Here is a 13,571-nt window from a genome sequence, read left to right as displayed (position 1 = left end):
CCGTTAGAGGCGACACTTCAGCACTGCTGAAGCGCGGGGAAAATTTTGACCAGCGTCTGCTATCGTATGCAAGTTGAGCCTTTGACAACGCCAGTCTATTTAGCGAAGCGTATATATAGTCTTTGCTCTCGGCGTACGTTAGTCCCGTGGCCTTTATGCATCAGCCATTGGATACAGGGGGTTTAATGGGGTACAGGGGGGTTTGGAACGACTGCGAGTTTGAGTTATTTTAGCTGGGAAAAGGGTACCACGGAAATTCTCGCATTGGAAATGGGGAGGGGATTACTACGGAAATTCTTGCATGGAGAAAAGGGGGAGAGGGCACCACGGTAATTATCACCTGGGAAAAGCGGAGAGGAACTGTAATTATCACATGGGAAAAAGAGGGCGGTGGGTACCACGGTAATTATCACATGGGGAAAAGGGGGAGGTGGGTACTACGGTAATTATAACACGAGGAAAAAGGGTAGGAACGGTAATTATCACATGGGAGAAAGGGGGAGGTGGGTACCACGGTAATTATCACACGGGAAAAAGGGGGAGGTGGGTACCACGGTAATTATAACATGAAAAAAAAGGCGAGGAACGGTAATTATCACATGGGAAAAATGGGGATGGGGTACCCCGGTAATTATCGCATGGGGAAAAGGGGGGAAGGGCCTTACTGGGGTGGTTCTACTATGGGGAAAAGGGTACCACGGTAATTAAAACATGGGGAAAAAGGCGAGGAATGGTAATTATCACCTGGGGAAAAGGGGGAGGAAGGGCCTTACTGGGGGTACCCCGGAAATTCTCGCACGGGTAAAAGGGGGAGGGTGCCTTACTGCGGTGGTTCGACTATGGGGAAAAGGGTGTCACGGAAATTATCCCAAGGGAAAAAGGGGTTGGGGGGCGTACTGTGGAGTGCCTCGAAACACACAACTAGCGGAGGGCCCGCCCATTTCAGTTTTCTAGACCCATTTCAGTTTTCTAGACCCATTTCAGTTTTCTAGACTCATTTCAGTTTTCTAGACACATTTAAGTTTTCTAGACACATTTAAGTTTTCTAGACACATTTAAGTTTTCTAGACACATTTTACGAAGCTCTCTCCAGGTATTTTACGCGACGTTCTCTCTGGATATTTTACGAATCTCTCTAGGTATTTTACGCGACTTTTTCTATGTATTTTAGAGTTAGGGACTTCCAAAATTTTTGCCTTCGCCAGTGAGAGAGAGGGAAAACTGCATTCAACGGTTTCAACCGCGTATTCAACTAAACGATCGCGCTTACCAAAAGAACGCGTCATCGCGGGACTGATAAATTCATCTCAGATAAAGACCATAGATGGCAGACCATAGAAATCTCATAGATAACTAGAATGCTGCCGCCTACGGCCGGGCCTGTCGCCAGGTCATATTTAATCACATGGTACCTTTCAGCCAATGAGAGGCAATATTGTGACTACGCTACGCCCGACGCGTAATCCATGGAGGAAGGATAAGGAGAGACGACTCTGCCTTTGAGCTATGTAAAGAAGATGCTAACGCCACCTGGCCGTCATACGTTACAAAAGTGATTTATCACATAGCAAAGCGCGGGAAATTTAAACTTATTTAATATAAGAATGCAGAGATGGTTTTAAAAATTAGTTAATTTTATTGAATATATATGAAAATGATTTATACATGCTTAAGTTTCATAATTTTTTTGGCTCCGGAGTCTTTTTTGGTTTTTGGAGAGCAATTTTGTTTAGCTTTCAGTTTTTTTTATCTTGAATTAATTTAGTATTGATAGGGGTTATTTTGAATAAATTTCTTGGATTAAATCTAGGTCTGGCCACTGGCGTTAAATTAATGACTGAACCTGGTATAATTAATTACATTATTGACTAAAACTAATATTAAATACTTTTCAAATATCCTGTATAATATTTTTCCACTATCTAAAGAAAGTCGTCGTCTTTCGCTAATTTTAGGTTTTCTAGATTTCACTGGGGTTAGGTATACTGTATTATCTGTTGAATGTGTTTTTCATTAATGATTATTATGTGATAATATTTAAAGAATTTAATATTTTGTTACCACTAGATCGCATTTCTATAGTTTTATTTTCATAAGCCTTATCTTGTGGACTATTTGTGGAATCTGTGCAAAAGAAATTAAGAACACCAACTAGGCCTATATGTTAGTCTATAATGTATTTCTAATTAAGCATTATAGCACATACCACCTGCCAGTTTGATGGGTGGGCTTGTAGAGGTATGATTTTTGGCCAGTGAAATTAAATTAGCCTCCGCTTCTTCATTTACATCAAATCTTTTGGGAATGACATTCCACAATAATCTAGGTCTGGAAGAATAATATATATGCTGTAGGATATTCTTCGGATAAGTTGTTGACTGTACTTAACTACCTAAAGAAATTTATTTCGGGTACATAGCATTAATCAAATAATTTTATTACCTAGGCGTTAATGTGAGGTACTGGTTCTTCTGGAAATGGGCGCTACAAACTTAGAATTTTTTCTTAAACATATTTATTCCAGATTTTCCAACCAATCTTTACATCTACAACCAAGGCTTAAGTTAAGAAATGAAAATAAATATGGTTCTAACATATTTTTACTCACCTTTTTTCATCTTTCGGGAAGTTGAAAAAAATATATACCTTTCGCGATTGTTCTCTGAGAATTAGGACAATTTAAAAAGCAACCACTTGAACCACCGGAATAACGGCGATTTGATTTTTGACTATTATCGGCCATTACGAGAAATGTAGCCGGGCCCGCGCGCCACGATATTTATTTTAGTAACGTATGACAGCCAGAGGCGCTACAGTCAGCAGGCAACCAGGCACTTTACATATAAACGGCTGAGTCGTCTCTCCTTATCCTTCCTCCATGCGTAATCTATCGTGGAATGGTGGAATAAATTTGAAAGCTGCAGACGATGCCTTCGACAGCTAAGCTCGGGAAATTCGCATAGGATTATCATGGGTTTTTCTTCGATTATTTCGCTTTTGAGTTCTTAATTGCTTTACAAAAATAATGTAAATATGACGGTAAATATATCAAGTTTTTAATATTTTCATTTAATATTTATGAATATGGAATATTTTGAGCGATTTGGAAGTAGTTAGCTCCATTTCTTTCGTTGTTGCGCTTTGAAAACATTAAGCCTAGGTCAATCTGCTTGGAAGCACCGCGTTTAACGCGTTCATAATTGTAAATAAGGTTTTGCCAAAACTTGAACGACGTAAAGCAACTGCGTATCAATCCTTGCTAGTATTGTGTGTGATTACGCTGGGTTATTATTTAGGGCTCTGGGTTTTTTTTATATATATGTATTTACTTATTTATAAAGGTAAGAAATGTTTAATTTATTATTTGTTAAATCTTATCTAGTAAGTGATTCGGTAGAAGAAAGCATTAATTTTTAAATGCACTGTATAAATTCTTAGGCTTGTGGCTAGGCCTATAACTTGTCCAAAAACAATAATTCATCTTTTATAATAGTCAAATCACTTTGAATATATCGCTGTAGTTGTTATTTTAGAACCTTTTATTGGTTCTCTGTTGGAACATGGACTAATTAGTCCATGGTTGGAATGACTGTCATTATTTTACCCTCTTTATTTGTAAGATTTTGATGGAAGCCCTGTAAGTGAATTATTGGTGCGTATCAAATTTGTGGTAAACATTTCTTCAATCCTGGGTTTACAACTACTTTTTTTTATGTTGCCTTGGTCTCATTCATTCTATGAACCTTTTCCCCTGATACTCTGGGAAATTATAAACAGTACACTAACTTTCATTAAAACATTAAGTAACCATGCTCTGATGAAATTTTGGATTTTAGAATCAATGTGTAGGCCTACAGATGGTATATACATTTATAATTAGTTGAAAACAACATTACAATAAAATGGTTTGTAATAATTTTGCTTTTAATAATTTATATTAAGTACAATTTCTCCAACTATTAAACCAAACAAGTTGAGAAAAAATGAATTAAGAAAGTAGAAAAGTCCGAAAAAAAGGAAAAGTAATACCTATTATAATTAAAGAATGTAACTTTAACGATTTGAAAATTCTTTGAGAATTTTGGCCCATCGGAGTGATTTACAAGAACGTGTTGCAAGCAGCGATTTCAATCGAATATGCAGTTATATTTAGTAGAATACAACACAACATCACAATAAAACAGGTAAGAAATAATATTGTTTTTAACAGTTGCTTAATTTTTATTATTTTTTTCTTAATATCAAATCCAAATTTTCCACAAATGAATTTAAAGTTCCAAAATAATAAATAGAATGAAAGTCAATTTACAGTTGTATCTAACCACAAATTTCTTATGCCACAAACACAATCTTCATTATAATCGGCGCTACAGTCCTGTTTGAGACAATTTGTGGCTGCGTTGCCAATTATAACCACACTATGTTTTATATATTGTTGGAAGGTTATAATAATGTATTTATGGTGTAACAATTACCATCTGCTTGACAGAGAAACCGCCATAAATTTCTTTACAATCATATTCCCAAGACAGTTATAGAATTCATTCCAGTTGGGTTTACTGAGTCTTCTCTTTAAAGCAACAATTAAAAGGTTAATTTCCCTTTCATCAATACCCGCATCGGCCATATATTTTGTAAATAATTTTTTTTTAATTGTTCTGCGTCATACTCGGTTTAAATAGCTCCATTAGTTCGCTGCTTTGATAACCCGAAAAAAAGTTATAAAGAAACATTTCAAATCGCCCGCCGTTTCTAACCCGAGGCTTACCTGTACAAGGAGACATTCGCGGCCGCCGAATATTTTTTTACATGACGGTATTAAACACCGCGATGCCATTTTGATAAATACTTTTTTGTTATAATAATTATAATAAAAACATTTCTAGGAGTACATGAATATACAAATACTATATTTTAGAAAATATTATCCGCGATCACCCGCCATATTTAAAAATTTGATTTTAAAATAAAAAATTAAAAAGGCATCGGCCAATCAATTGCTGGTACTATAGTGACGTAATGTATATAGTAATTTCTTATTGTTGACTACACAAACTAGATGTTGTACGTTACCGGCCGTAGTCACTCTTTGAGTTCTGATTTGTCGGTATTCGGTGATCGTCTGCCACGGCTGTTTGGCTATTTTCCAGTTACGCGGCAGCATTCTACCCTATACATAGTTTGCACCGAAGGGAGGGGCCTATGGTCTCCAAGGAAACTGGGAGGGCAATCAAAAATTCAAACCATTTCGCGCGTAGCTACTAAATAGGTAGCCATTTTGTTGGTAATCTCGTCAAAGCTACAAAACGTATTAGATTTATGCTTTAAAATTTTAAATGGGCCCTAAACAAAGCCAGATAAGATTCTAAGGCCGGGTTATTTAAATATTCAAATTACGACAGAAATATCTACGAAAAGAAGTTAACAAAGCTTGCGGTCATCCTTTTTACAATTACCTTCGCTATCGAATAAAATAAACAATTTTCGCTCTTCCTTGGTAATTGAACTACTCGAACAATTTTTAACCAGGCAGATAACCATTTTTAACGTGAAAATAATTTCTTAATCATTTGAAAATAATTAAAATCCGCAAACAGACGATTGAAACTGTTAACCCTCCCGTTTTACTAAGAAATCTACACCCGAAAAATGGCGGCAAAGAACCGTTCATTCTTGCTCAAATTAAATATTTATTCTTGGTTATTATATCTATACTTGGAACTGCGTCATTGATGACGTAGGGATGCAAACTATGTCATTTCTATGTGGCAGACACGGGCTTACAGTTTGGAGGATCAAATGGTACTTGTACCGTTGCGGTGGTATTTATTATCTGAAGTCTTTAACCTTTAATAGGTGTGACGTAATCCATAAAGTCATAGATAAGTCTGCGAATTAGCTGAAATCTTTGAAGCAACCCGCGGCTTGATTAAGGGTACTTTAATATCGAATAAAGAATGTTGGTTATTAGTGTTGTTTAAACTTAAAATTAGCTATTTTCTTGGTCTAATCTCAATCAAAATGGCGAATAGCTTATTTAATAATTACCGTATAATATTTACTACAATAAGCAAGGGTAGACCGTTAACTTTGGAGGACCTGGGCTATCACCTGTTTGGGGCCGCCGCCTTCCCAAATGACCTAATTTTGGGTTAGCTGTGGGCTGGTGGCGACTCATTCGCCATTGTTACCTTTCTTTGAGTAGGTACATTTAATTCACCCTCCAGAAAAAAAGCTTTTTTAAGGGTGAAATTAAGAACCTTTAATGGTGCCTTTAGAGTAACGTTTTCATAATTAATTTTTAAATTCATAAAAGTCATGGCTATATATAACCAATAATGTATTTATTTATACTCAGGGAGAATGAATATGTCGATATTATTCTAAGCGTTTCTCCAATTCCACCCGTTGGGGCCCCCGGTATGCTCCTCCGCTTTAATAAAATCAAATAATACTGCAATCTCATTGGTTCTTAAAAATTACGTTTTTCGACGCGATTAACGCTGCAGCGAGGACGCAAAAAATAAGACCGCCTCCTTCCCCCCCCCCCCTTAGCGTGACGGCGTTAGGACCTCAACGTGTCCGTCGATAGTTTCGACATATTCATTCTCCCTTAGTATAATTAAATACATTCTTGATATAACTTAAAAGTTAAAATTTAAAAATGTAAAATAATGGAGACAATATACTTAATGAATAAAATTTAATTAATAGAATTAAAATGTTAAAATTACATTTTAAAATGGCGAGCTTTCGAAGTTTCGAACCGAGGTTTATTTTAAAGCAGTTGCTATATTACAAATAATTACATTGAGTTTCGATCCTCCAAAATGTAAGCCCGTGTCTGCCATCTATAGTCTTTATCTGAGATGAATTTATCAGTCCCTGCGACGGCGCGTTCTTTGAGTAAGCGCGATCGTTCAGTTGACTACGCGGTTGAAACCATTGAATGTAGTTTTCCCTCTCTCTCACTGGCGAAGGCGAAAACTGAAATGGGTCTAGAAAACTGAAATGGGTCTAGAAAACTGAAATGGGTCCAGAAAACTGAAATGGGTCTAGAAAACTGAAATGGGTCTAGAAAACTGAAATGGGTCTAGAAAACTGAAATGGGTCTAGAAAACTGAAATGGGTCCAGAAAACTGAAATGGGTCCAGAAAACTGAAATGGGTCTAGATAACTGAAATGGGTCTAGATAACTGAAATGGGTCTAGATAACTGAAATGGGTCTAGATAACTGAAATGGGTCTAGATAACTGAAATGGGTCTAGATAACTGAAATGGGTCTAGATAACTGAAATGGGTCTAGATAACTGAAATGGGTCTAGATAACTGAAATGGGTCTAGATAACTGAAATGGGTCTAGATAACTGAAATGGGTCTAGATAACTGAAATGGGTCTAGAACGCTTGAAATATTCCTAGAACGCTTGAAATATTCCTAGAACGCTTGAAATATTCCTAGAAAACTGAAATATATCTAGAACTATCTTGTTTAGTTTTTTTCCGGTTTGGCGCCCCATAATCTTGATTACTTTCGTAGAAACTGGCGTTTTCGCATGCCACGGCTGCCAGCCAATGATTTAGAAAATATGTGAAATGTCATACAGTCCGGGTTGGCAAAAATTTTGCCAGGACATGTGGGAAAAACTGGTAAAAACCTGAAAAAAGTGAAAAAAAAACTCTTTTCGTGCTAAATTAATCATTGTTATATCTATTAAGTGACTAATTTGGTCAATTCAAATAACAGAGATGAAAAAAGGCCAGAAGAAGAGTGAATAGAATAGAATAATATACTGCTTTTATTATTATTATTTTTTTTAATTTTGCCACTAGAGGTGGAAAAAAAACCATGAAAGTACGATTTTCCACACGGTTTTTAACAGGAAAACAATTGTGCCAACCCTGCATACAGTCGATGTAGTTTCGGACCACGGTGTCAATGTATCCTTAGACATTCAGTGGCGTAGCGAGGATATTTGGCGCCTGGGCCAAAAACACCCAAATGGCCTCTAAAAAACCAATTATTTTTGTTTTATTTAAAAAAGCGTACTTTTCATGTTTCAAGAAAAATGAGTTTAATATATATTTCAACAAATCCATTTTACATGTAATACTTTGGTGCCCCCCCCCCCACGCCTCTGTAAACATTCCAAGTGTATATAACTTCTGTTTATAGTTATCAGCCCCGATTTGAAAATGAAAGTTAAGAAGAAGTAAATAAACTCCGTTTAAACTGATCCAGTATTGTCAAAGGCAGCTTGGATCACGAGCTGGTCCCAGCTTCGAGAAAATTGTTTCCCAACGAGACTTACTTAGAGGTTATTATTTAAGACTTACGCTTTCACTTATAGCCTAGCGTCTTGAAACTTTCTAAACACAAAGTTGGGCGTGTACTTGGTTGCGTAACGTGGAAACAAGTAAACACCCGATAAGCCAAACCATTAACAACGCTTATTTGAAGAGTACATCTACTCACAATTGATCGAATTTAACAATAGTTCAGGTATTTCCAATGTTTATAGGCGAGTTGAGCCGGCACATCATGACCAAAGTGGTTCGGTTCCGACAGCTAGGGAAAAATATGAAATACCACGTCTTTTGCGTCAATAAAAACAACTACGTCATCTTGAATATGCTCTGGAAAGTCTACTTACTGTTGAACGTGGTTTATTACAGTTATTATTGGATAGCGAACGTTGTGTTTATGATAATGAAGACGAGAAATGTGTCCGGAGGTCTTCTCGTTCATTTCTTATTCGGCAAGACAAGTTCGATAATTTTGATGTGCATAATAAAGTTGAAAGCAAAGAAATTAACGCACATTCTCGGCGTCATCGTCAGTACATTAAAACTTCAGGCCCGTCTACGCTACTTGGCTCTCAAAAGAGCGTACCTGATAGTGGCCATAATGGTAACAGTTTATCTCATTTCCATGTCCACCATGTCGGCTATAGTTGGCTTGTACTCCAATAGCAGAGTTTATTCCGTAAATAGCCTTCAAGTATTATGCATGGGCTGCGATGCAACGAAATGGTCGACGTCAATTCTCAACACCATGATTGTTTTGGACGCCATCGGCTACGTCTTCTTTTCTCTGGGTCAGTTTCTGATTTTTGGCGTCTTATTCGCTTTCTTCACTTCCGGTTTAAATCACTTGGCGGAAATGATAAACGACCAGCTGCAACTTATGAACGAAGACCAAAAGATCTTGAAGGAGTCTCTACCAATGGTCCGCAAGAAAATTGACGTTCTGCGGGACCTTGTAGATCAATTGAACAATTGCCTACAAACAGGGTACATGATCTGGTACATCGGAAGTCTTATGTTCGCCTGCCTCGGCTTAAGTAGAACCATTTCTCGTTTGGGGAGACCCGACACTCAACCGTTGGTTTTGGTTTACCAATTTCTGGACAGTTTCCAGTGTACGCTCCTCGTTATCGCGAGTACCATTATGGGATCCAGAATTCCTGCCACTGTTGAGAAGGGTCTGCCACTAGTGCACCAAATGACAGATATGGCGATTAAGTTGAAGGTAACCGATCAAATTCAAATGCTGTACACCCAGATTTCAAGTCCCGTTATTTCTATGAGCGTCGGCGGATGCACGAATGTCACCAAACCACTGTTGATATCCTATCTCGGTCTCTTAGTCACTTATGTCGTAGTGTATATCCAAATGAGCCCCGATTTGCTTCAAAAATTGCAGTATTTGCGTCAAAATATTGTCACTAACGAAACATTGAAAGCTTAGGTTTCAGTCTAGGGTTGATTGTTAAGTTTAAAGCCTGGCAAGTATTTCTTAAACGTAATATTTATATAACTTTCGTTTTATAATTTACTCGTTTTATTGCGCTCTGTAACTTGGGAGCCTTAAATAAAAGCGGAATGGAAGATGAAGAATTTTTAAAATTAAAAAACATTATCCTACCATATATCAAATTTTGAGTAATATTAATTACTTTATAGTGTAAGACTATTATAGCGTGATACCCCAACTAAATTAGTTGTATTTATTGAAATACTGATTCCCTTCGTTTTTTGCTACAAATTAGTTTCACATGGAACAAAATAGGCACTCTAATGACTGGCGATTTTGTAGTGGACGCATCATTGTATGATCATAGAGTGAAATACGTTGATTCTTTGGAACTAGTAGGAGAAGTCAGCTTGGCAAATATTTTTCCCACTGTTGTCTTGCCCTACCAGAAAAGAGGGGATGGGTAGCCCCCATGGAACTAATAAATAGTAGAGGTGTGCAAATACCATTTTTTGGGGATCGAATCGAATATCAAATATTTTTTTCGAGGCCAGTCAAATACCAAATCGAATATTTAAAACGTCAAATAATTTGGTCGAACATTTTTAGGTCAAAAATCCCAGCCAGTTAACTGATCAAATACCAAATAGTAATTCGAATATCAAATAATTCGTCGTATTTGGTTTTCAAATACCCAAATAGTTTGCATATTTGTCAAAAAAAAATTTAAAAAAGTTATTGAAATCACAGGACGTTTTACTAGCAAATAGCAAAATACTAAACCAAAAGTATAATTTTTATTTTATTTTTTAAATGCTCAGTAGCGTATATTGAGGACCAGGGGGGAATTTGATAAAGGTGCCTCATCCAAACATTTTTAAACCTAAAATACGAGGGCTGAGTATTCTCCGTAATAAGTGTACAAGTAGAGCTTCGTCTGTACTAAATTAATTACGTATACTAGGTGTACTAAAGTGATTATGTAACTGATCCCAATTTTATTCGTTTCCCGCCAATTGAAGTTTTATACGCAATCCAATGTATTTAGTTTTATCCACACAGGTAGATAGAAAATATGTATCTATCGTTACTTCAATTGGTGAGAAATGAGTAAATACTAAGGTTGTTGACGCCCCCGAATTTGTAGAATTATGTTACTTTTATTTAGATGAAATTTATACAGTAGATTTATTATCGTTCATAGATTTTCGGAGTCTTTACCTTGAGGGACCCAGGAAAACGTATCCGCCTAGCCCCGTGGAAGCAACGCTACTGTAAATTCTAGACTTTACCATTCAAATAAGTTCAAAATGTTTAAACAAAATGCACTTTTTTAATCACAAAGTTGCTTTAACCTTTCGCCCAGTTTCGTTTTAGTTTTACTTGGTTATTCTAGAAAATTCGAAAACAAAAAACACGTCAATAATCTAGCCAATTATAGGTACTAAAATAAATAGCTTCTGCCTTTCGCCAAGAAGTGTTAATACACAGACTATGGACTTGCAAGGGACTCTTTATTTATGGTCCTTGCTGCTGTGGCCTAAAGAGGTGTAAGAAATAAGGAGTAGTTCGAAATTTTCATTGCGTTCTTCTTTGATGGCCTTGAAACTCAACAAATTAGAAAAAGACCCGCGGTTTTTCGACCAGTTTGCAAACTATTTGAAAATATCAAATACTTTTTCCTTCCCTTTTCGAATATCCGACTATTTGATCAGGGAAAACGAATATTCGCGAACTTTTCCAAGCGCTATTCGATTCGACGAATTGAATATTCGATTTGGTATTCGATCGAATTATTTGGTCTTACCAAATATTTTGCACATCCCTAATAAATAGCTATAGTCCTATGTTAAAAGTGACTCTTTAGTTTTTCATTTAGCCCAAAAAAGCTAATTAAGACAATTAGATATTTTAGCACGACGTTTACAGTAACTGTTAACAATGAGGAATTTAAAATGTTAAACAAATGGAGTGTAAACAGTATAATTAGGAATTTATTTAGGAATTTGGACTTTGAATATTTATGAGTTTAAACTAGTTAGGATTTTGAACATTGGAATAATTAGGAATTGACGCTGGTAGCCCATTGAAATTTTAACATTTGTGAATCTAAACAGTTAAATAAAGAAAAATTGCTTTCGAAATTGAGAGATATGTGGAATTACTTTCAAACGCTGTGGTAACGAGTTACAATCGCGAATGGACGAAGACGATAAGGGAAGGCAGCTCACTTGACAGCAATCAAAATCCCAGAAGAATGATCGAGGCGTTGCGATTTCCTATAGTTGGGATGTGATCATGTGCCAGTTAGAAATAGTCAACGATAAGAAAGCCAAAATGACCAACGCTATTGAGTATGGTGAGACACAGACTCTTAAGGTGGTGAGGCGAGGGTATCCCACTTATTAGTTTGAAAGCACTTTGAGAACAGCACATAGGCACAAAAAAAAACAGGGCATGGCATTGCATGCCACTAGATTTTGTATGATACCATACAGCGGCGCAGTACTAATAATAATAATAATAATCAGCTCGGCTAATACCCAAGGCGCCAAATTAGGCCTAAGTCAACAAGCGACTTTTGAAGCCATTAATTCAGGTGGCCGGGTTACAATGCGTAGGAGGGTGGTGGCAAGCCCTGCAAAAGTAAGTATTACACTGCCTATTGTTTTAATGCTGATATTTTGACCGAACCTTTTTTTCGACACTGACACTCTAGCCCAGCTCTAACATAGACTTGCTTTTAAAATTAATAATATATTATCGCTCTTAGTGAATGGCGACTGTATACAAATTTAGTTAATAACTTAGTTTGCTACATATAACGTTCTTTAGTCACAAATACGCCATTTGATTTTTTTAGAGATTTCATAGAATTATTGGCATTTTAAGTAAGGCTAGTATTGCTTTTTTATAATTATTTTGTAAAAAAAAGTATTTTAAAGTCTAAGTGTTCCGAAAATAAATCTACCAGTGTAATTTTCAATTTCGTAAAGTTGTCTCGGTGAATTCTGTTCTAAATGTCACTTAATACGTCAATTTTTCTAACTGTCATGTTGTTGTATTACTTATGGTACCCAAGACAGAATGAGCAGCACGTAGGTTTTGATGCCAAAATTATTGATAGCAAAGCCACATTTCACCAGGTGACGTTTGACGAATCCTTGTCCAAGGTGGGCTGTGCCAGCTAGAAATGGTATGTGATAAAAGAGGTCAAGCGACCCATGGACGGTGAGCAACGCCATTAACAAGTATGATACACTTAAGGTGGCGAGCTGAATGGATCCCACTTTTAGTTTGTAAGCACTTTGAGAACCACATATTAGAACCAAAACGTATGGCATGCCGTTGGATCATTTCCAAATACATTTCAGTTTTGAAGGAGACTATACAGTGGGGCAGTACTCTATAATGGCCTGCATGTATGTGTTGGTGCCAAGATTATTAATTGCAAAGCAACAATGCGCCAGGTGCCGTTTGACGAAGCCCTGATTTTTTTTTACAATAATGTGTCAGTTGAGCTGAGAACCATTTCTAAAATGACCACACATTTCTGATGAACTTCAGATTAAGTGATTAAGCCTAATCCGGGCGTAAGACGCGTTTGCTAGAGGCGCTTATCTTTTTGGGTATGACGTCAATTTACACGTTTCAACTAACTGATATCCTTCTGGACATTTTAATACATAAAATTACTATTTGTTCAACAACGAACAAAGACTACGTTGCTGAAAAGGTTAAAACGCTTATTATTTACTTTTGAAAGCGTATAACCGTCTCCTTAATTCATCAAGAAGAAAATTAAAAAGGATATT

General features: G+C 36.6%; 1 long non-coding RNA gene across 2 annotated transcripts; it reads right to left on the bottom strand.

Moving 5' to 3' along the window:
- Positions 1 to 1,904: 1,904 nt before the first annotated feature.
- Positions 1,905 to 2,582, bottom strand: LOC149924800 (uncharacterized). 2 transcript variants are annotated; one of them, XR_016477073.1, is made up of 4 exons: positions 2,443 to 2,582; positions 2,207 to 2,328; positions 2,062 to 2,124; positions 1,905 to 1,994 (listed from the first exon to the last, which is right to left on the bottom strand). It is a non-coding gene; the product is annotated as an uncharacterized LOC149924800 (long non-coding RNA). The 2 variants fall into 2 exon arrangements; XR_016477072.1 differs by having other exon boundaries at positions 1,919 to 2,124; positions 2,443 to 2,576.
- Positions 2,583 to 13,571: the final 10,989 nt, after the last annotated feature.

Source organism: Leiobunum rupestre, chromosome 10 (assembly GCF_980474605.1).
Source record: "Leiobunum rupestre chromosome 10, qqLeiRupe1.1.hap1, whole genome shotgun sequence".
NCBI classification, from domain to species: Eukaryota; Metazoa; Arthropoda; class Arachnida; order Opiliones; family Sclerosomatidae; genus Leiobunum; species Leiobunum rupestre.
This window is presented reverse-complemented; position numbering and strand designations above follow the sequence as displayed.